The sequence below is a fragment of the Cupressus sempervirens genome, chromosome 3 (genome assembly GCF_028749045.1).
Source record: "Cupressus sempervirens isolate cs-2001-9-10 chromosome 3, ASM2874904v1, whole genome shotgun sequence".
Taxonomy (NCBI): Eukaryota; Viridiplantae; Streptophyta; class Pinopsida; order Cupressales; family Cupressaceae; genus Cupressus; species Cupressus sempervirens.
The window spans coordinates 39,440,797-39,465,357 of record NC_143120.1 but is presented as its reverse complement, the minus strand read 5'-3'; the positions used below and the strand labels follow the sequence as shown (position 1 = coordinate 39,465,357).

Genomic DNA, 24,561 nt, shown 5'->3' with positions numbered 1-24,561 from the left:
ATCAATTTGACCATGGATTTGGTCTCCCTTTCATCATTTTATTCCATATCCATCATCATTACATTTTTATCAAAGGATACAGTCACATTCATTTAATCAATTTGGCCAATCATCTGCTAATTTTCTCTATAGGATTAAATAACCCATAATTTAATCCTATTCTTTCTAATTATTCTTCCTAATTATCATCCTCAATTAATTAATTTTATTAATTAATTAATTCATTATCTGCAAACCATAGAAATGTACAATTTCCTAAGTTCCATTTTCCATCATTAATTCCATTTTCTACTAATTCTTATTTTGTGGAATAAGAGGATTTTAAATTTGAATATTCCATGAAATATTACATCATCATGACACTTGGATGTGACACCTCGTGGATTATCTTTCGAAACTTGGCTAAGACTTGTCGTAATCAAATATTCTTATCTCTTATGCATGTCCCTATTTGGCTTATTTGTCATAGATTCTTGGCTTTAAGTGGGTTGAGGTGTCTTATGATGTGTCATAGACTCTCTTCCACATTTAGCCAAGTTCAACTTTCATGTGTCATAAAATCTCACAATTGGCATATTTTGTCATATGCGTCATGGATTCTCAAAGGAATCTCTTGCCACGTCGCATATCTATGGGTGACAAATCCAATGCTCTCACCTTGAGTGTTGATTATAAAATGGACACTCTTTCTCTCATTTTCGGTCCTTGAACCCTTGGGTCCTTGAATCTTAACGCTTAAGTCTTGAAAATCCAAATTCTTGAGTCTTTGAGTATCCACTTCTTTGCATTTACACTTCTTGCTCTCACACTAAAATCACACTTCTAGTATTCTCATGGCATTATCCATATCATAGGCTTTTTCTTCAATCTTGTGTGCACTATAGGAAACTTTGGAGCTACAATCATTTGGAGAAGAAAGAAGGACATGGGAGCTACAAATGAAAAAGGGGGTTTCTATTGCTTTCTTTATTAGTTTGGCTTTCATGGTAGACTAGTGGGTGCTAATGTATGATTATTGAGTTTTTTGATTTGCTCATAGTATGTTATGCATTTTAACCCATTTTCTGGTCCTACACCTGTAAATATCTCTGTATAGTTTGGTTCCCTATTCTATTGTCCTCTTCTGTGCTCTCTGAAGAAGTTGTCATTCATGTACCAAGTATGTGGTCTGCTCTTCCATAGATTCTGAATTCTCTTATAGATTCAAGTAGTCTATCATCCCCAGACAGAGCCACTATTGGTCTAATTTTTCACAATCCAGAGAAATTCTAAAATTTTGGTGACACATTATTTAAGTCATTGTATTATGTAGATTAGAGTTTTTTTCTTTATATTTTTCAAATTTTTAGGTTTCCCTAATCTTTCCCTAGTTCATATGTTGTTTGAATTATATTAAATTCTCAAAGTTTGTCATCAACACAACTATAAAATACACTAAGCGTGTAAAAACCCTAGGTCTCTTTTCAAATTTCCAAAAGGGATTGTAAATTGCTTAAGTTTTTCCCTTTACAATCTTACAGTGTAGGGTATTACGTAAGAATGAAGTACCATCTTGCTCATGTTTCTGTGGTCATATTTTATCATGCAGCATAAAGGCATAAAGGGGTTCATGTTTTATGGGGGTATGTTTTTTTCTTTGCGTAGTAGTGGAATAGTTCATTTTGAGGTTCCCTGATTATACGATTAATCCATGGACAAAGAAGCATAAAGGCTTTTGTGCTTTGGAAATGGTCTTACAACTCTACAGTGATAAGATGAGCGGAGGAGCAAAAGGAGTTTGAAAAGGTATTCCCAATCATACGTTAAAGTATTAAGTGTATGAGCATAAAAAGTTTTAAAAGAGACGTGTCATGTCACTTTATAGGATTACAAGTAAACAGTTGAGAAGAGGGGTGGAAAGGTATTGATTTTTGATCTATGCACCTACATTCTAATGAATGGTGTAAGAGCGTAATACCCCAGCATGGCATAAAAAGATGGTTTATGAGAAGGCATAAAGTGTTTTATGGGTCTATGTGTAAAAGGAACTCATAAGAATGAAAGTGAGGTTCAGTTTTGTTTATGTGCCTTCACTTCTTAGACTTGCAAATAATTGTAAAGCCATGTTATAATAATAATCGTGCTAAGTGGGACCTATTGAGTTGTTAAATGGGCCTTGATGTGAGCGAATCAAATGGTGACACATCATACATATCAGATGATCCCAACCTGCATGGTAGATGACTTAAGTTCTTCATTTTGCATGTGCTTAAAATCAATGGTGATGGTCTTTTCTATTTTTCTGAGATTCAATCTGGATCATTGATAAGTGAAAGGTGAAATTTCTCATTACGCCTTTATGATTGCATGGTAACCATATGAATGAAGAACTATTTATTTTCCTTCTCTGTGGTTACAAGTTAAGTCTGAGCGTATAAGCGTAAAAGCATAGATAAAGGAATGAAGACAAGGCTTTACACTTCTATGAGAGAGGAGAAATGTAAGAGCAAGATGTCATTTGTAAAGGCTTTCTGATGTTACGAGGTTAAGAAAACTTGTATAGGTGTAAAGAAGAAATAAAGAAAAGATAAGAGGCATTACGATGCCACGGGTAAAGCCTTAAGTGTACGACCAGAGGATAGGTATGAAAAGTGTTATGATGTCCTTGTAGACACTTAAAATCATCCCAAAAGACTATATTAATTTATTTAAGATTTCCCTTGACACTATAATTAATTACTTATTGATTAATTATAAATGTCATATTCTTCTACCTATTTAATTAAATTTATTTAATTAAAAAGGTTCATTTTCCAAAGGTATTAAAATTTAATCTAAATACCTCCAGCCTTAATGTGTTAAATTTATTTAATACATGATCCTCCATAAATCCCTCTTTTAAATAAATTTTATTTATTTAAATCTCTCCATCTCATTAATTCCTCTAAACCTATGATTAAGTTAAATCTTATTTAATTTAATCTTAAAAGCCTAGCCTACAACCTATCACTTTCATCTTTCTAAGCCTATCCACCCTTTAATCCCACTTAATTACCTTAATCATCTTGCTAATCCCTTCTTAAGCCTAAGTGTGTGCTCAGACATGTGTGAGATTGCTCCCTCTTGCAAGCTTTTTTCCCCATTCTTCTCTCCAAGTTTGCTCACACATGTGTAAGCAAATTTTGGAATGTTGACCACTTGTATGGCTTGCTTATGTGTCTCCTTGTGGCACTATGTGATGCCACATAGATGCCACCTCACCCAGGGTCTCCCTCAAGCCTATAAATAGAGCCCTTGTCTCAAACATTTTCATCTCCCATAATTGCATTGTTATCATGCTAGTTTGAGTTTTGGGTTTCATAGTAGAGCTTTCATAGTGATTTCTAGGTTGCATACTAACTCCTGGTAGCTGGTTTTTAGATTGTATTTGCATTATTAGTTTAGTTTTCTTATGCATTTGCATCTCCATTTCACTTGCATGTTAGTGTAGCTTGCATATTGATTTAGTTTCTTTTGTTGCATTTCACATCTCCATCCTTGAATGCCTTCAAACATGGCTTCTTCCATGGCCATTGTTTGAGGTGTTTTTCATTTCATATAGCATAGGTTTATGGTTTCATCACTCAGATTTGCACATTTACCATTCAAGAGATCCAATCACATAGTTGTGTTTGAGAGAGCACACCAAACATACCTCCAATCTTAACACACCAACAAGGCCTCTTATGAGTGCCTTTGTTGAGCTGTTTGAGATTGCTTGAAGATTTGGTTTGTTGGTTGCTATGAGTTGCAAAACTCAAGCAAGCATTGGTTAGTTCTTTTATCTTGATAAGTACTTGATGCATATGTGATTTAAACTAATGTTTGTTTGTTGATTCATACTCCCAATAGGTTACTTTCTTTAGCATATATTTTGTCACACTTGGTGGGACCTATGTTCCTATTTTCATCTCAAAAATCTGTCAAGGATTTGCAATCTGTCGTAGAAAACTTCGCATTGTCATCTGCATCAAATGCAGTGTCCTCTACATTCTGTCGTCTCCATAGAACATCTGCACATTTCAACATCTCTATGTCATTTAGCCACTTTGCACTTTGGGACATAGTTCTAGTATCTACATAGATTATTCTGTCATCTACATTGGGGGTGGGTTTTAAAATTTCAAAAAGTCAATCTGTCATCTGTGTGTAATATTTTTTTGTTTGCAATCTTCATATTGTCATCTACATTATGTCCTAAGTGTCCTTTTGTTGTCTATGTTTTAGCATTTCTAAGCTTCAACTATCATTTGTGCTTGACAAACATTACCACCTAACTACAAACTATACATTTTTGTCTTCTATTGTCTACATAGTTCATCTTCTACAAGTTATGGCGTCTACTTATTTCAATGTCTCTACATTTTGTCGTCTGCACCTGAGATCTATCATTTGTGCTTTTTGACAAAATTGTGGAACTTTGAAGCATTATTATTTGCTAACTAGTGGTTTGTAGGGATTGCTAACAAATTTTCGTGCAAGAAACATATCTTGAAACACTTAAAACAAACCAATAGTGATTTTTATCACTAAGGAAATTTCTAGTAATTTTTATAACTATAAGATTAAAGGTTAATTAACCTGCATATTATAACCATTTGTTCTTTGAATGAATGTTACAAATTAATGAGTAATCTCCAAACACACTCTTGAGTGCCTAATTTTTTTTTCATCCAATCTTGAATGCCTTAAAGGAATTTACTCATATTTCATTGGAATGGATGTTTAGGTAGAAAACTCAATCTTGAATGACCTTAAGGAATGAATCATCTTTTCATTAGAATGTATGTTTAGGCTAGAAAATATTTGGAATTGGTGCTTAAAATGAATTCATACACTCTTGAATACCTTAATAAAATTGACATGAATGTTTAGGCTAGCAAACATTTGGAATTGGTGCTTAAAATGAATTCACATACTCTTGAATGCCTTAAAGGAAATTGATTTCATTTTTTAGCATTTTGTTTATGCACACGCATGATTTACCTTCTTGTTGATGAATTCGCGCTTTTATTTATGTCGATGACAATTTGAAGTTGGAAAGAAAATTGTATGCTTTAGACACATGTGTCTTCAAGTAGATTACAAAACCTAAAACTTCATTGGGAAAGAACACGTGCCTTTTAAACCCCAAGGCTACTTACGTATTCTCTCCCCTCTCACCTTCGGGTGATCTTGGGTGTACAAGAAATAAGTAGTCTTATTTATTTTTCTTAGGAGGCTTGCTTGGGGATTTCATAACCCCTTGGGATGACCTCAACTCTAGTGTTCTAGTAGAGTATAAGGATCAGGAGGTGAATCAAAAGACACCTCTCTTGGAAGCGAAATCTTGTCACTCTTGGCTAAGCCCCAAAGAACTTTATACCTTTGAGAAGTGAAGGAGGAGATTTGGGTTACCATCTCCCCCTGGCTATGTGGCATTATTTCCTTTTATCTACAGATTTGGCCCTCACGTACCTTGCATATATCGAGGATGCCCTTTTAGATAAGACTTATATATCCTAGTTGTAGCCTTGTTAGGATTGTTGGCATGTTCTGCGTGCCTATTTTTTTAAACATTCAAAACCAATACCAAATATCAAACAAGTGCAAAACGAGTGAAATTGTGAACTAAACTTTAGTGAGAGAAACAATGGTTATTTTCAAAAGTCTTATATTGGTGTAATATTGGAAATTGGTTGAGTCTAGTTTGTGCTTGAAATTGAGTCTTGTTTTGTTCCTGTCATGACCGAAAAAGTCAAATATAAAAAGAAAAAATTTTCCAAACCATTTGTCTACAAGGAAAGGAAAAACCTAGCACATGGTGACAAACAACTCTGATATGCTATCAAAGACATCCAAAAGGAAGAAGCTAAAAAAGACTGCTATGATAGAATTGAGTACAATGCAAAACTTCAAAATTGGTCTACCTTCCTAGGAGTAAACCCTAGGTTTTTGTTTCCAGTGAGTGAGGATTGAGTTAACTGTATAAGTGACCACCACACCTACATTTTCCACATTTCTAGTCTTCCATTTACAAATTTCTCTAAAGAACTTGATTATTTGAACCTAAAGACTTTGGCATAAGAACACCTTCCAAGATCACAACACGAGAGCTTTTATCCACAAGCAAACACCTATCACTTATTTGGGATCACAAGTCCATTTCCAAATAGTGAGTAATCACACTTTATTTGCTAAACCAATGTCTTTTGTTTACATCTAGGTTCATTGCCTAAGGTTCAATAGTTCTCTCCCACATTTCCCTCTTTCTTCCATAGTCTTCCACACATTGGTTTGGTCACTATTGTATGGTAGATACACGATCCGGTAGATTCACATTTAATCCCATGTCTCATTTATTGGACTCATTAAGACAAAAAGAGATGGAGAATCCTTTCCCTCCACATGTAACATCATTAGGGGGAGGATTTCCCTCTAGTTCAAACTTTGGCATGCCTAGCCTAACATCCACACAAGAACTAGAAGATCCTTTTTGCAAGACAACTTTAGGAAATGATGATGAGGAAGTATACCAAGACGAAAACCCTATTGACAAAAAAAATATCCCTAACGATGTCAGAACATTATTTACAGATCCATACAATGTTGAAATGATGGAAAAATCTATTAGGGCAAACAAAACTAAGATCTTCCTCAACTTGGTTAAAGATGGTGTTAATGTCCCTATAAGCTTTGATGAAACCACCTTGTTTATATAGATTACAAAGGGTGCTACCAAATACAAACCAAGCATCTAACCAAGGACCAATAGTGACAACTAGTGCTACATCTACATCAAGTGGCACCACACAAAAAACATTCCAATTAAGTGTGGAACATATTCAACAAATCATTAGTGCCATACCCAACACCACTGTGCCTACTAGTATCCTGTAGTCCACCTTAATAGGTCCAACTATAGGATGCTTAAGCATTGGAAAAATGTCTACTCAATAGATGGAAATTCTGACACAACCAATGTATTTTACTTATTCGCAAATTCCAACAAGTATGGTTAGAAAATTTGTGCTAATTCCAACAACTGCATATCAATACATTGGCCAAAGTGGAGCACTTCCACCACCTCATAATACATTTGGAACTCCTTATAGCTTGGAAGGTGGATTTACAAATACTCAACAATCATAAGTGCAACCAAATCAAGATTTAGTCCAGCAATTGCATGAAATTTGAAATTTGGTACATAGCATGACTAACAAAGGGGTGAAAGATTTCTCTTTTGAGGGAGTTTGTCCCTTTCCATTTGATAGATCTATTAGTATGGTACCATTCCCACCAAACTTTGAGATTTCAAAATTTGACAAATATACAGGAGAAACATGTCCTATCACACATCTCAAAAAATTCTCAGTGTTGTGTCAAGAAGTAGCCTATAATGAAGATTATCTTAAGAGGCTCTTCACATGAAGTCTTGGAGACCCCACACTAGAATGGCTAATGAACTTACCCAAGGGTTCCATTACTTCTTTCAATGACCTAATAGTAAATTTTGTAGCACAATACTCTTACAACATTGAACACCATGCCTCACTAAGTGATTTGTGCAACACAAAACAACAAAATGGTGAAACATTTGCCAACTTTCTACAATGGTGGAGACATCTTGCTAACTGCATGCCCTACAAAATTGAGGATTCCCACCTTGTGGACATATTTATCAAAAACTTGATACCAGAGATGTCTTCTCACATGAAGATGCCTAGCCCTAGCAATTTTGCTACATTAGTCAAGCGGGGCAAAAGTATTGAAAATGGGCTTTTAGACAAAGGTACCATCAAACATTATAGCTCATCATCCTCAAAAAATGACACAAACAAAAATAGCAAACCTAAATTTTGGTCCAAGAATAAAGGTGTCACACATAATGGTGTCACTGATGTTAAAAATGTGCAAAACCTTCAAGGAGGAAACAAAAACAACTATCGAAACTGAAACGACAACAATTTGAACAATGACAATCAACAATCTCGCAATCAAACACAATTTTACTCTCGCAACAACAACAATTACAACCATGACTATGACCTCAATAGAAAGTTCACTAACTTTTGTGAACCTTTGGAAGCCATATTTCAAAAATTGTTGGATCAATTTGTTGGTATTTCCTAATACATGACCCTTTGATGAGAACCAACCCAAATAAAAATGGTACAAGGAAAATGAATATTGCAAATACCACCGCATCAAAGGACATGACACAAACAAGTGTATAAAACTCAAAGTCTTCATCCAAAATCTTGTCGATGATGGAGAAATTGAGGTAGAATGAGGACCATCCTCTAAAAATGCTAAGTTGAAGATATTTAAAAAACCATTTCTTGATCACAACAATGACAATAACAACAATGGAAACAACAATATGAACAATGCAAATAGAGCTTTCACATCAAATGATTTACCTATTGACTATTCTACTAACCACATATTGGGGTTTGACTCCTTGTGTGATAAAATAGAAACCAATGATATATGTGGATTTGACTCCATGTGTGGTCACATTGAAGAGGTAGACACTCATGTGAATACCCTTTCCCTACAAGCAGCCAATTATGATGCAACTACTTCATGGGGAAGACTTACTTTGCAAGTTGCCACTCCCAATCACACTAATCCATCAGTTTCACATGCGCTTGCTACACCTTCCACTTCACAGAGGCCCACTTCTCGCTATGATGTGTTGTCCCAATTAGGTAAGACTCCTGCACAAATATCCATTCTTGACCTCCTCACCACATCACCCATCCATACGAAAATTTTGGAGAAGGCTCTTTTAGAATCTCATGTTCCTGAAATTATTAATGCCTCCCAATTTATCGCCATGATTGGAAACCTTCCCACACAAAAACACCTTGTCTTCATAGATAAAGATTTTCAAAGTCCCAATCCCCATCATAATTTGTCACTCCATGTTGAAGTCCTTATACAATGATATAAGATTAAAAGAGTCCTTATAGATAATGGATCTTGTCTAAACCTATGTACATTGAAGATGATTCATTTCTTGGGACTTCCAGAAGACCTCCTAGATATCAATAAAAGGATAACAATCAAAGCCTATGATGAAAGGGAAAGAGAATCAAAAGGAGTTATCATGTTGCCACTAAAGGTTGGACCAGCCATCATAAATACTAAATGCCATGTCCTAGACTTGGATTTTCCATATAACATTTTTCTTGGCAGACCTTAGATACATACACTAAAGGTTGTTCCATCTACCTATCATCAATGCTTGAAATTTCCTCACCAAGGAAGAGAGGTCACAATTCCAAGGGATCCCACACCTTTTGCCTTTTGTAAAAGATTGGAAGGTGCACCAACAAATTTTTGTCCAATCAGTGAGTTTTCCAAAGTAATACCTAAGCCTCTCACAATAACATAATCACCTTCCACAATAGTGCTAGAGATAGCCAATAATGATTCCAATTCCCAGAAAGGAAAAGAAAAGGTGGAAGATACTAAGGTCAATACTATAGGAGAGAAGGTTACTTTTACTGATTTAGGAATGGGAGAGTATAAGTTTGAAAATGCCTTGTGTGTTGGACAACTACCACTCTCCCCTCGTTCCTTTGGAAAACCTTCACAATTATCACCTCATGCCAACAAAGAGACCGTGCATATCAAAAAGACCACATTTGAGCATTGGGGTTCACTTAGTGATGAGCATATGGAATCTAATATTCTAGATTGGCTATATTATGATGGAAAAGATGAACTTGTGGAGTTCCCCAAGGATAAGTATGTGAAGGCCCCTCCCATTATCAAAAACATGGGATATCATGATATCATCCTTGGACCTAAATAAGATAGAATGAGACAACCCCTAGAAGCTAATAGCTATCCCAAAGGACATGGTTTGGGTTCCATTAAACCTAAGGTATCTTTTACTCACAACTATTGTATGGTTGAGTTTGATTCTGAGACTGATGAGGAGGAATTATTTGAAATACCCTTCCAATACATTGAGGATGACCTAGACACCTATTTCCATGCCATTACCATAGCTAACCTTTCATCCACCGACCTACCTCTCACCAACCTTGACATGATAGACTGGGACCTTTAGGACACACCACCAACTCTCAGTATTTGTAAGTCTAATGAGGTAGTGATGGCACTCTTTGGCCTTAAGAATCTCCAAGATTATGAACATGAGATCCAATACAATGAGGAAGCCTACTTTGGTAGCCAAATCAACTCTCTTAGTTGCAAAAGTGAAAAAGAAAATAAAAATGGAAAAATAAAAGAAACATCCTTTAGTGAAAACTCTTCTAGGGAACTTTTGGATGAAGAAAAAGATAAAATAAAGGACACATCTTCTAGTGAAAACCTCTTAGAGGTGATAGAAGAGGGAGATATTGACTTTCCATTTAGATCTTTACCACTAGAAAAGTCATCTATTTTGAATGAGGACACAATTCTAGTTAACTTGGGTACATAGTATAATCCACAAATCACCTACATTGTAGCTACCCTAAGTCCTAAATAGAAAAAGGCTATGACTAAATTCTTGAGAAAGGGTAAGATCAATTTTTCATGGACCTATAGCGATATGCCTAGTTTAGACATAGATTTGATTGTGCATCAATTGATAGTAGATCCCAAGATTAAACCAGTGAAACAAAATTTGTGTAAGATGCATCCTAAGGTAGCATTGTTGGTCAAAGTAGAGTTGCAGAAAATGTTAGAAGAAAAATTCATTCACCCTATTAATTATCCCGAGTGGGTCTAAAACATTGTTCCTATAGGTAAAGTATTTGGGGGCATCCGTGTTTGTTTATATTTTTGAGATTTAAACCTTGCATGTCCTAAGGATGATTTTACACTTCCTAACATAGACATCATAGTGGATTTGACTACTGGACATGAGATGTTGTCTTTGATGGATGGTTTCTTTGGTTATAATCAAATCAAAATTAAAGAAGAAGATCAACATAAAACTTACCACCCCATCGCGAACCTTTTTTTATCAAGTCATGCCTTTTGGCTTGAAGAATGCCAACACCACTTATCAATGCACAATGACTACAATATTTCATGATCTTTTACATGTCATAATGGAGGACTATGTTGATGACATCCTAGGAATATAAAAGACACATGAGTCCCACATTGTTGTACTCACTACCATTTTTGAGAGATTGGAGAAATATAAAGTGTGCCTAAATCCTAAGAAATGTGTGTTTGTGGTCAAATTAGGCAAGTTGTTAGGCTACATTGTGTTAAGAATGGGTATTGAGGTAGATCCCGCTAAAGTCAAAGCCATCATGGAAATGCCTCCACCTACCACATTAAAACAACTCTACAGTTTTCAAGGAAAGTTACAGTCCATCAGACGATTTGTGGCCCAGTTAGCAGATAAGGTCCATCCACTTCAACATTTACTTTGCAAAGGAAACAAGTTTGAATGGGGTTTTCTATGCCAAAAATCATTTGAAAAAATTAAGACATACTTGGCTAATCCTCCAATCCTAGTCCCTCTAGTTGTAGGACAACCATTGATTCTATATATTTTAGCTACTATAGTCACCTTAGGATTAATTTTGGCACAACTAAATGACAATGGGAATGAGAAAGCTATATACTACCTCAATCAAACATTAGTTGGTTATGAGTTGAACTACACTACTATTGAGAGAGCGTGTTTGGCAGCAATCTTTTGCACACAGAAGTTATGCCATTATATGCTTAATCATACTAAGCATCTCATTGCCAAGATAGACCCACTAAAATATTTTCTATTAAAAGCCTCCCTTACTGGTCAAGCTGCAAAATGGGTCTTGATTTTGAGCGAGTTTGACATTATTTATAAAGAATGCAAGGCCATTAGGGACAAGTAATTGCAGATCAGCTTGCTAAAGCTCCTCTTCCAGGAGACCATCCCATAGTAGCAAATTTTCTAGATGATAATATTATGAATGTCACCCCGACTACACCATGGAAACTATTTTTTGATGGTTCATTCACACAAAAGGGATCGAGGGCAGGAGTTTTGTTTGTTACACCGCAAGAAGATCTCATTCCTAAGTCTTATAAGATATCATTCCCTTGCACAAACAATATAGTTTAGTATGAAGGATTGGTCACAAGGATGTGTCAAGCTATCAAATGGAATATCAAAAGCCTTCTTGTCTTTGGAGACTCACAATTGGTCATTAAACAAGTTACAAATGAATACCACACTAAGGATTATAAATTGTTGCCATATTGCAACATAGTTGAGGATCTTAAACAACATTTCATAGAGCTAGTTTTTTAGTAGATCCCAAGAGCTAATAACAAAGTAGCAGATGCCATGGCTACTATTGCCTCCATGATTTCCATGCCAGAATATAGTCCCAAATGTGATTTTCTTGTTGAGAATCTTTTTACTCCTGCTTATGAGCAAACTAATTCAGAGTTGGTGTGTGAGATTGTTGATCATGAGTCTCCATGGTATGCCAACATTTTTGCCTATTTACATCACAAAACCATTCCCATAACCCTCACCCCAAATCAAAGCAAAACCTTCACCCATCGCACAGCTTGATATACCATCCTAGGTGACACACTTTTTCGAAAACATTTTGATGGAACCCTCCTTTGATGTCTCAATTCAAATGAATCCAGAATGACATTAGAAGAGGTCTACTAAGGGATTTGTGTTCCCATTCTAGTGGCCTTATGTTAGCAAAAAAGCTTCTTAGAACTGGTTATTATTGGCCTACTATGGAAGCAGATGCATATCATTTTGTGAAGAGATGTGTTCCTTGTCAAAAGCATGGCAATTTGATACACGCTCCCGCCCAAGACCTCCAAACCACCATCACTCCATGGCCCTTTTCCCACTCGAGATCCAATCTTGTTGGTCAAGTATACCCAAATTCCTCAAATGGCCACAAGTATATTATTGCCGCCACTGAATACTTCACAAAGTGGGTCGAGGCTATTCCATTAGCCTATACCACCAAAAAACAAATTTTGAAGTTCATCCTGAACTAAATTATTTTCCATTTCAGTATACCTCAAGATATTATGACTGATAATGGAACCCCTTTTAAAAATCAGGAAGTTGCCACATTGTGTAGAAAATTCAGAATCACCCAACATTTTTCCACCAAATACTACCCCCAAGGAAATGGCCAAGTTGAAGCTACTAATAAAACCATTTTTAAAATCCTAAAGAAAGCCATTGATACAACTAGCCATGATTGGAACCTCCATCTAGCTCCCACCCTTTGGGCCTATTGTACCTCCATCTGTACCCCCACATGAGCCACTCCATTTTCCCTTGTTTATGATTATTAGGCTGTCTTACCCATCAAAATTGAGCTCCCTTCCCTCAGAATCTTTCTCAAGAATTTGATGTCCGAAGAAGAATATAGACTTGCTCACTTGCAAGAGCTATAACTCCTTGATGAGAGATGACTTAATGCCCTAAACCACCTCTGCATGTATCAAAATCACATGTAGCTTTAGTATCACAAAAAGGTCAAGCCACGGGAATTTGAGGTGGGTGACTTAGTTTTGCAGCATAACATGAAGAATCTCTAGTCTATAAAAAGAAAGGAAAGTTTGAGGCTATTTGGCTTGGTCTGTTTATCGTTACAACCAAATATGGCTCTAGAGCATATCAGATAACCACTCCAAAGGGAGATCCACTCCCTGAGCCTATAAATATCCAACATCTCAAGTGGTTCTATGCTTGAGTTTTGTAGTTCCTGTACACTATTCTTATAGCCCTGCAAAAATCCAAAAATTAATTTTTTTTTGAAAAATCCAAAAAAAAATTCATAAAATGTTCTTGAAAAAAGCCTAAAAAGAAGAAAAAGTTTCTAAAAAAAGCATTTTGGTCCATTCTCTATAAGGCTTGTTTCCCTCCACTCCACCATTCCATTTCCTTCGTGCAAAGTCTTATCTAGCTTATGATTTTCATGCATCCAATAAAAGACCTCTTGTCTATGAGGCTTCATTTCACCTCCATCTTTTGAAAGACCTCTTGTCCACAAGGCAATTTTTTTGTCACGCATTTGTTCCAATCCCATCACACTGAGCTTTTTTCCACAATAGGACTTAATCAAAATCACTTTGAGACCTAATGATTTGAGGAACTTGTTCTTTTCATAGCATTTGCCAAAAAACAAACAACTAATTTACGATACTTGATGTCACACAAAACAAACTTTCATAGGATGCATCCTTCCTATTGGAGGTATTACTACATTCATGTCTAGACCTAAGGTTCTTGGCAGGAACTTTGGACTGAATGACTACTTGGTCATGAGGTCTCTTTTTGGTTGATTTCATTTTGTGTGTTAGTGGAAGCCATTTATGGTGCACCTTGATCTTTCATATTTTGACCATACCTGAATGCCTCTCATTAACTACACATGTTGTTTGTGGTATGATCTATTTTTGGGGCTTTACTACATATTTGTCAGTTTTAAGTTATGTTAATGCATTGCACACTTGGGGCAACGAGTTAGTACATATTCCACCAAAGATCCCTAAAAAGACTTTGGGTGTACCTAGACCTCTCTAGCTTGTATATGACATTTGGTCCATCATGACTATGTAAACTACACCTATTGTTCTAAAGTCTCTAATCTACGCAAGGGAGTCATGTCATTTATGCTTCTATAGCATATCATACATAAACTCATTTGCAAAATCAAAATAAGGTGTGCTCTTTCATATAAACACAATTGAATCTCTTGATATCATGTAGTTAGGGTTCATGTAGTATAGGGTGTCATTTAGCCATGCTTGAGACAAGGGTTCTATTTATTTCCCCTCCCTCCTATGCTACGCTACTTGGTTTCTATGAGTGACAAGTTTTGACAGATCATTATTCATTAGGTTCATTCATTTTACATTTTTATTTTAGGTTGCATTCATTAGTGTTCATTAGGCATTTTTTTCATTTAGTTAGTTTACATCATTAATTCATTTACATACATCCATGTTAGCACATGCATCTAGGGGCATATACATCATAAAAAATCTCATAAATACATCCATACATGTAAAATAAAGCAATGCATACATGTCATAATTGCTAGCAAACCTACATCATTCACATGTTAGGCATCATATACATATATATACATCATAAGAAACATCACATCACACATATCTTGCATCACAAGCATCAGTATCCATATCATAGATATCATATGCATCACATAATCCATATACACTTAGGGCCATCGAATCATCTCATGTATATATCAAAAAATAATGTTTGTATAGTCTGTATACACAATCATGTAGTATCATGTAGTACAAATGCATCATCAAAAACTCGTTGCATCTGCACATATCTATAAAAAATTGATCACTGTAAAAAGTCAAGCCACTAGCTATGAGGGCCCAACCCCACCTATATCCCCCCCTGAGATCAATGAGGCGAGGTCTCTACTATCCCATGGACTACTCTGATCTAGATCTACCCCCTGAGATCAATGAGCTAGCAACCCTCTCAAAATCTAGCTATCATTGATCGTCAGGCACGACCTCATGATATAACAATCTATAATAGGTTGCCTCCTGAATGGCATGTGCCTCTATTTGGCTGGATGAGATCACCTCCTACATGACTATAACAGCTGCCCTAGGCTGTAGGATCTATCTTGCTATGTTCCTCTACCTACAGTATCCGTCCAACTACAGCTGATGGGTAGCCCACTCTGCTCATAATGAGGCCATCTACCCTTAGAGTCTCTCTAGCTCTACTAGCTCCTTGAAATCTACATGGATCTCTACACCTATAAAATCCCTGACATATATTTCTGCCTATAGGGCTGCTAAGGCCTCCTGTGCACTATCTCCTATAGCCCTTTGAACCTGCAACTCTGCTTGTATGGCTGTCATGGCCTGCTCTAGGCTATCCGCTCATGCTTGCTGCACCAGTGCCACCCACTATAACCAGGCTAGCTCTATACAGAGGCTATCCTACTCAACCCTCACCATGTCCAAGTCCTCTACTAGCCCCTATCCCTTTCCACTTGTTGGAACTTGTACCTATAACTATAGTTGTGGCCCCTATCCTGGTTCTTGTAGTGGTGCCTCTATTGGTACCTATGCTGGTACTAGCCTTGGACCTCTCCTCGCTCAGGCTCTATGCCCTCATAGTCCCTCTTGTGCCCCCTATGTCAGTGGTGGCATCATGACTGCCTACCCACCATCCCCTACTCCATCCCCCTCCCTATGTACCTACTCCACTAGTGGTCATGCCCTAGGCACTATTAGTCTCATGGGCTGATGAGCGGCATACAATTGTGCATGTGCAGCTATCATGCCTACATCCCCTTGATCCTGCCCATGTACCTAGGGCACTAGATGCATCAGTAATCATGAGCTCTGTGCTAAGTGTAGTGTAGTCTCATGAACCCAGAGTTTTCCATACTCCCATGATACAACAGGGTACACAAACCTGTCTAGAATGACATCTTGCACTCTCCCAAACTACCATCATACCCTCAAAGGCATATAACGCATCACCATGTGAACAAAGTGTCCAATGGTCTAGTAGTTAGTCTATGTAAAATAGAGATACATCTGGTCCCTTGAGTCATCCTCTCTACCTACCACCAAAGCTATACCCCACTACTCTACCCCATCATAACGAGTCCAATTGAACATGATAATCTCATAGAGACATTGCTACCAAAATCCCACAGACTTGGTGGAGGTGTACTAGATTGAAGGGCCAATATTTATAGGAAAATGGCTCGCTAGGATGTCTAGTCTCCTACCCAGTAATTAGTCATGTGACTCTGATATGCTCCTAGGACCAACCATCAGTAGAGTCAGCCCTTGTCCCATAGTCCTCTATGTTTGATAAGCACACATGTGCAGATCATGATATAACTCTACCAGAATGGTCTAGCCCTAGTAGTAGACTTCTCTGTCCTCCTATAGAAGGTTGCTGAACACCTATGCCTAGCCAATAGGAAAGCAATGCTCAGCATAGTCTGGTAGCATATGCTAGATTAGAGATGCTAGATATACCACCAATTGGGGTAATCTCTACTCCAAAGCTCCTCTCCACGATAGCCATGATCTCTAAATTGGTAGTCTCTATCGTCACCATCCAAAGCACTCTTGTAGATATGGGTTTGAGCCCTCTAACACATACTCTAGGTAGGTCCCCTAGATGGGCACTTGTAGAATCCACCACACATCTAGCAGTGTGACCATCACCTCTCTTGTAGGTAGATGGAAGCTCCCTGTCGGTGTATGCCATCGCTCGATGAGAGCTAATAGTTGTGCTAAATGTGCCCTTAGGTTTGGCTACTCGTGAACATGCTCCAACTAGCATAGCCAAATATGTCCCCAGTTTACATCGATCAACCTCTCTTGTAGTACCATGATCGATAGATAATTCTCCCTTGATCTAAACAACACTATCTCCTCCTATAGCATAGACATGTAGAGGGTTAGTTTCTTTAACCTAAGTTGTCCCTAGAATGGGGCATCAAACCTTGTCCTCCACCAATTTATCCTAATCAACACAGATGCTAATCAGTGCAGACATCAATAAGCGTAGACATTGATCAGTGCAGACATTGATTTGCAAAGACATTGATCAACGTAGATGACAACCTTTTGTCATCTACAGAGATGATGCAGAGATATTGTTGTCTCCATTTCTCATCTACCCCCTTTTTTCATCTATGAAGATGACAGGTTGATTCCTATCATCTTTGCGGACCCCATTCCCCACTTTGTCATCTGCAAAGATGACATGATAGAGTCTATCATCTCTACGGATGACATGATCATCTTTTTGTCATCTATGCAGAGGACAAGGTGGAGACTATCATCTCCATCATGATCATCATTTTTTCACCTATTTTAGGGTACAATAAATGCCCCTACCCTAGCCTAACCTACTAAAATGAAAAAGAGGATTAAATGACTTACTAATGGGCCCATCTTGACTACTCGCTGGTACTCTCGAACATGCTCACCAAGTTGAAAATGATCAATAGGGTCCATCTCTGCTCTGGATGCTCTAATCTTTAGGTGTGCAAATGACCTTCTTTGAGCCCCTTGGAGGCTTATATAGGCCCTCCAAGACCCCATTTTGAGCCTGTGCCTTCCCTAAGCCATGTCTGCCCCCTTTTTGCCTGCAAGTCATGCAATGTCTTCATTTATTTATTTTTTCTCCCTTTTCCTTTCTTCCAAAGACCTTTTCACGAAAATTACCCAAAATTTATGTTTTATGCAATTTTCATAAGGGGGCACCCTCCTCCTCTACCATCGCTCCTAGGACTCCTACCTTCTATGGGGCAACCTATATTTATTTTTACTTTGATATGATGTCATCTCGATACCAAATCAAAGAGGGGAAAAATGTAGACGAATAAAATCATCCCAAAAGACTATATTAATTTATGTAATATTGTCCTTGACATTATAGTTAATTACTTACTGATTAATTATAAATGTCATATTCTTCTACCTATTTAATTAAATAGGTTCGTTTTCCTAAGGTATTAAAATTAAATTTAAATACCTCTAGCCTTAATGTGCTAAATTTATTTAATACATGATCCTCCATAAATCCCCCTTTTAAATAAATTCTATTTATTTAAATCCTTCCATCTCATTAATTCCTCTAAATCTATGGTTAAATTAAATCTTATTTAATTTAATCTTAAAAGCCTAGCCTACAACCTATCACTTTCATCCTTCTAAGCCTATCTACCCTTTAATCCCACTTAATTACCTTAATCATCTTGCTAATCCCTTCTTAAGCCTAAGTGTGTGCACACACGTGTGAGATCACTCCCTCTTGCAAGCTTTGTCCCCCACCCTTCTCTCCAAGTTTGCTCACACATGTGTGAGAAAATTTGAAATGTTGGACCACTTGCATGGCTTTCTTATGTGTCTCCTTATGGCACTATGTGATGCCACCTCACCCAAGGTCTCCCTCAAGCCTATAAATAGAGCCCTTGTCTCAAGCATTTTCATCGCCCATAATTGCATTGTTATCATGCTAGTTTGAGTTTTGGGTTTTCATAGTAGAGATTTCATAGTGATTTCTAAGTTGCATACTAACTCTTGGTAGTTGGTTTTTAGATTATATTTGCATTACTAGTCTAGTTTGCTTATGCATTTGCATCTCCATTTCACTTGCATGTTAGTGTACCTTGCATATTGATTTAGTTTCTTTTGTTGCATTTCACATCTCCATCCTTGAATACCTTCAAACATTGCTTCTTCCATAGCCATTGTTTGAGGTGTTCTTCATTTCATATAGCATAGGTTCAGGGTTTCATCACTCACATTTGCACATTCACCATTCAAGAGATTCAATCGCATAGTTTTGTTTGGAAGAGCACACCAAACATACCTCCAATCTTAACACACCAAGAAGGCCTCTTATGAGTTGTTTGAGGTTGCTTGAGGATTTGGTTTGTTGGTTGCTATGAGTTGCAAAACTCAAGCAAGCATTGGTTAGTTCTTTTATCTTGATAAGTACTTGATGCATATGTGATTTAAACTAATGCCTATTTGTTGATTCATACTCCCAACATGTCACTTTCTTTAGCATATAGTCTCGAGTAATGAAGTGAGCATAGTAGCATAAATTGTTTTTTAAAGGTTTTTGGTGATATGTGTGCATATGAGCATAAAGGGTAAACTATAGGATGTAGCAAAAGGCTTTACACTTATATGAGGAAGGTTTGAGGTGTAAGAATGGAGGTACCTATTGAGGAGGCTTGAGATTCTACGATGTAAGAGGTTGCGTAAGAGCGTAAAGGAGACTCCAATATATTGCCAGAGAAACCCTAATGCTTCTACACTTGGGATGTTCTGAAGTATCACCGAACGAACATAAAGGTTCCCCAAGGGTGTTTTTGGGGTTATGAAGATAGAAAAATTTGGACTTAGCATAAGAGCAAAAGACCAAAATTTGAAAAGAAAGCTACTAAAGTGTCATGCCAATTTTTTAAAAATGACAAATTCACCATGGTCAAGTAAAATAAAACATTGAAAAGGACATCAGGATCAAATTTCACGGTTGATATTCCTTGCTATTAGCCTACGAGGGTGGTATTAAAAGCTCGTGCATGTAGAATTAATTAAAAAGCTGGTAGACTATATGATTAAAACATAAATATTTGATTGAATGTCTAGAATATTTCCATTCTAAAGAATTTGTGTTCTTGCTCTGAAAATTTTATCCAAGCATCCATAGCCTTGTGATTTCTATGTTACTATGCAAGACTTTAAAGTATAATTGCAAAGAGGATGGCTGACAAGGAGGTCAAGGAGGTGCCTACAGAAGAGATAGAGGTTGAAGATGAGGGTGATGATTTTGTAGAAGTCACACCTGAAGGAAAAACGAAGAAGGTTGCTATCAAAACTGAGAAAAAGTCAAGGGTTAGGAAACCAAACAAACATGCTAAAGATTGGCTAAAAATTCTTCTAGGGTCATCGAACACCATTTCAGCAAATGATCACATCTTCAAAGACCCTTACTTCCTGGTCAGGGATGCAAAATGCCCTAGAATTGATGGTTTTATTCTATTTTTATATTTCTACCAGAACATAATAGAAAACGTGCTTGTCTATAACCCATGAAACAGGAACATGGCAAAGTTTATTTTCCTAGAAGTGTTTGTTGATGTGGACCTATTGAAAGCACTGATAAATTCCTACAATCCAGTCACCAGGACATTCCAAAGGCATAATGGAAACTTTTTCTCCACATTGGATAGAACTTCTTTCATAAAAGCTTTTGGATTAGAAGTGTAGATGGATATGCCTACAGGCATTGAAGATTTGCAAAGGAAATTTGGGAGCACTAAGACCTATTTTTTGAACAATGTTATGCTGCCCCACATCCATTATAATGTGAAAAATGCAAGGCTAATTCTAAAGAAGGTGGGGGATCATTTTCCCTTGAGCAGATTCAAGAATTATTTCAAGAACATAGTATATGGGTTACACAAAGTGTTGGGAAGTGATGGTGTAAAGGTTTGTGTCTATGGTTTCCTATTCCTGATGGCATGTGACATACAAGACCCCTTCCACCATAAAGAATATGATTATGTGGCCTTTATCATAGAAAACATGCACAATCAAATTATCAATGCAAAAAGGGTAGAAATGAAAAATTTCAAGTTCCACCATTATTCATTGCTGATGCACCTAATCTTATATTACAACATTGGTTACATCAGCTAGGACTTCATTGATTAGACTTTTGATGAATTTGGGGAGTTACCTGTGCAACTCTAGACTCACATTTGGGATAAGAATTTCCACTATTCAAATGCACTTATGTTTTTTAATTTGTTTAGTTCTGTTATTATGAGGCAGTTGGACCATACCTTCTTTAGGGCACCAAATCTTTTAAAAAAAATTCTTAGACCTTCATTCTTAGATGAGAAAACCAAACTAGATCATAACTAGGGGGAAATATTTTTGTTTAAGGAGTGCACATTGATGACAATATATGCATGCCCACTCCCTCCTCACATTCTACCCAAATATCTACCCCCTAGATTGGCCATTATTGAACTATTTTGGTAGTTTTTACTGATGAATAAAGAAATGATCCCTCCTTCTCTACACAAGCCCACATTTGTTTGTAGAACATTTAAGGTAGGGGATTTTGAAATAGGAAAAAATGCATATGAGGAGTTGAGTGAGTACCTAGGCTAGTACAAATTTTCTACTGGGCCTTATAGGATTTATGACCCTAAAAACTATATTACCAATGAGGTTAAAGCCATTAGGGGATACAACCTACCTCCAAGCAAGCCAATCCCTATGGAGGATTTAATTTCTAACATAGTGGCAATAGGGGAGGTTGATGAGCTATTAAAGAAGTATGGTGAAATAAGGAAGGTAGAGGAGGCCTTGAGAAGGACCAACCTTTACTTTAATTGTTTTTACACAGAGATTCCCCACCCAGGCAACCTAAGAAAGATGGTAGAAAATTTTGAACACATCATGTCTCAAATACCACATGAGCAAGAGGGAGAGAAAGCCACTGTAAACAAATAATCCCCTAATCTAGATGTATAGTTGGAGGTTGATTTGGAGGAGGAGCAACCATCAACTTCAACATGGGTGCCAAAGGCCAATAAAAGGTAGAAAACAATGCACATCCCAGAGAGGGTTGTAAGTAGAACCTTACAAGTGATACTAGGGATTGATGAGTATTTTTATGATATTAGGCAAAATTATTTACATCAAAGGGCTATAGAGGCAGGAAAAGCCTCTAGTTATCTCCAAATTGCAGCATCAAGATTGGATGACAGGTTCATCCAATCTAAAAAGTTTATGGAAGATGATTATTTCATCAAATAATTAGAATTTAAAAGCTTTCTTTATTAAATAAAATAGAATGATATCACATTGAGCCTCGTGCAAGGAGAGGATCCAGAAAAGAACAAATAGTTAGTTGAAAAACTGTGAGCTTATGATCCCAAGAGTGAGACAATGACCCCTGTAGAAGCTAGGGAGTTGGTGCATAGGAGTGGTATGATTTGGATACCACATTGGGATATTGAGAGGGCTTTTTTCTTGATCAAATGAGAAGATAAGACAATTCCATTAGTTATGAGGCTAGTAGGAGTGAGGGACTAAAGAGGGGGTCAAGATTTAACATAGACAAGAAAAGGCTAGCAGTGTGGAGTGTTGCCCCTGACACCAAAAATCCCAGAATGATGGATATATAGGAAACTACATAGGTCAACATGATTGTGTGGACATTAGAAAATACTACTGGGAAAGAAATCTCTAGCCTAGTCAAACACTTTGCACTCATGAATGAGGTAAAGGTAGATGAAATTGAGGATAGGCTAGCTAATGTATACAATGAATGTCTAGATATTAGAAGATTGTATGAAGAGGAGCTCAAGATGATGTATACAATGAATGCCTAGATATTAGAAGATTGTATGAAGAGGAGCTCAAGATGAGCTATGTACAGAAATAGAGAATAGAAGAGTTGGAGGGGAAAATCCATAACTTAGAAGTAGAAGTAGCATCCCTCAAAGAGAAACTCAAGGCTGTTACACAGGTAGAATATGCAACCTAGGCAGGTAGAAGAAGAAAGGCACATTGTAGAATTAGAGACCCAAACAGAGGAGATACCTATGGGGGTAATAGTGCCAGTGCCTATGGTAAATGTGGAAATAGAAGCTCCTTAATCTTATAGTGCAACTAAGAAAAATGTTATGATGAATGTACTAAGCCATAGAATAAGCATTCTAAAGCGAATATATCAAGATACCTATAGTGCATTCACCAATCTACAATTTGTAGAACAAGTATGCAAGGATTCAATAGGATGGCTTGATCCAATCTTCCAACAATGGGGACCATATATGCAATTCTTTGACAGATTGATACCATTGTTAGCAAAAAAGTCAGATCCGCCAGATAAAGTTATTGTTGTAAAAGAAGGCATGGACAAAGTGAAAGATCTATTGCAATTTTTCACAAGGAAACTAGCAGCAATATAGAATAAGATGAATGTATTAACAAGTGGCTTCCATTCTTTAATTCTTTTTGTCCTTGATTCTAATAATAAAGTAAAGGATTTCAATGAATGATCTAATTCTTTTGACCATATTCTAGACTTACCACAGGTTGCATCCATTTTCCAAGGTGATATTGATTAATGTGTTTTCAATGAACTAATTAATACCCTATTCAAGATTGAAATTGAAATGAATAGGTTTACTAAAGAGGGTAAAGAGATCACTAATGCTTGGTGGAAATTTTTTTTTGGTGAACTAGAAACAACCAAGACATGCGAATGGCCCACCAAGAGAGAAGTCATTGTCTGGGAAGCAATCACAGAGATAAAAGCCTTACCAATAGGGAATAGTTAGAGAAAAAGACAAAGTTAAAGATTTTATGCTCTAGCTATCATCTGCAACTATTTTTTGTTGTTTCTTTTTGAATTAAGGTGTCAAGGATTTTTTGAAAATGGTTGTTCTACTTATAAAAAAAAGGACACCTATCAATCACAATTTCCCTTTGCTTGTTGCAACTCATGTTATATAAATGAGTTTTCAAGGCACTGTGATGGTCCAAAATTTTTGTATGTTTTCAATTTTCAAGAAAGTACAAATGGTTCAGTCATGTGTAGTTGTTTTTGAGTTTATTTCTAGTTATGTACTTTTTTGATGACAAATAGAAATGACAGAATTAGTATGAATTCATGGGATTTTCATTGAGTTTCTATTGGTTATTGTATTAGTCAACAAAAAAGATAATACAAAAGGGTATTTACATTAGATCCGTGTCACCATTTTTTTGTCTCCATTTCATGAGTTTATTAATTTTGAGATCATTTGAATAAGGTTCATTTGATTGAATGCAATCTGGATGGGTTGTATATTGGCTATATTGTTTCTTTTAATTCAATGAATTATATAAATACTTCAGTAAATTAGTTGAATTCATGAGTTTATGAAAAAGATATCTCATAAGAATGGAAATAGGTGATTACAGTTGATAAATTCAATTACAAGTTAATTGAATAGGACCTCCTGCCTCTAGTTGAATCTTTGCTCCCAATGGATA

The 24,561-nt window shown here is 36.7% G+C and overlaps 1 protein-coding gene across 1 annotated transcript in view; it reads left to right on the top strand.

The window, feature by feature from the left end:
* Window positions 1-24,117, top strand: part of LOC149564681 (Exostosin family protein) — an 86,681-nt gene extending 62,564 nt beyond the window's left edge. Inside the window, exon 3 of the mRNA XM_089818229.1 lies at window positions 23,770-24,117. The gene's annotated coding sequence lies outside the window, so the exon portion shown is untranslated. The remainder of the gene's footprint in view (window positions 1-23,769) is intronic.
* Window positions 24,118-24,561: the final 444 nt, after the last annotated feature.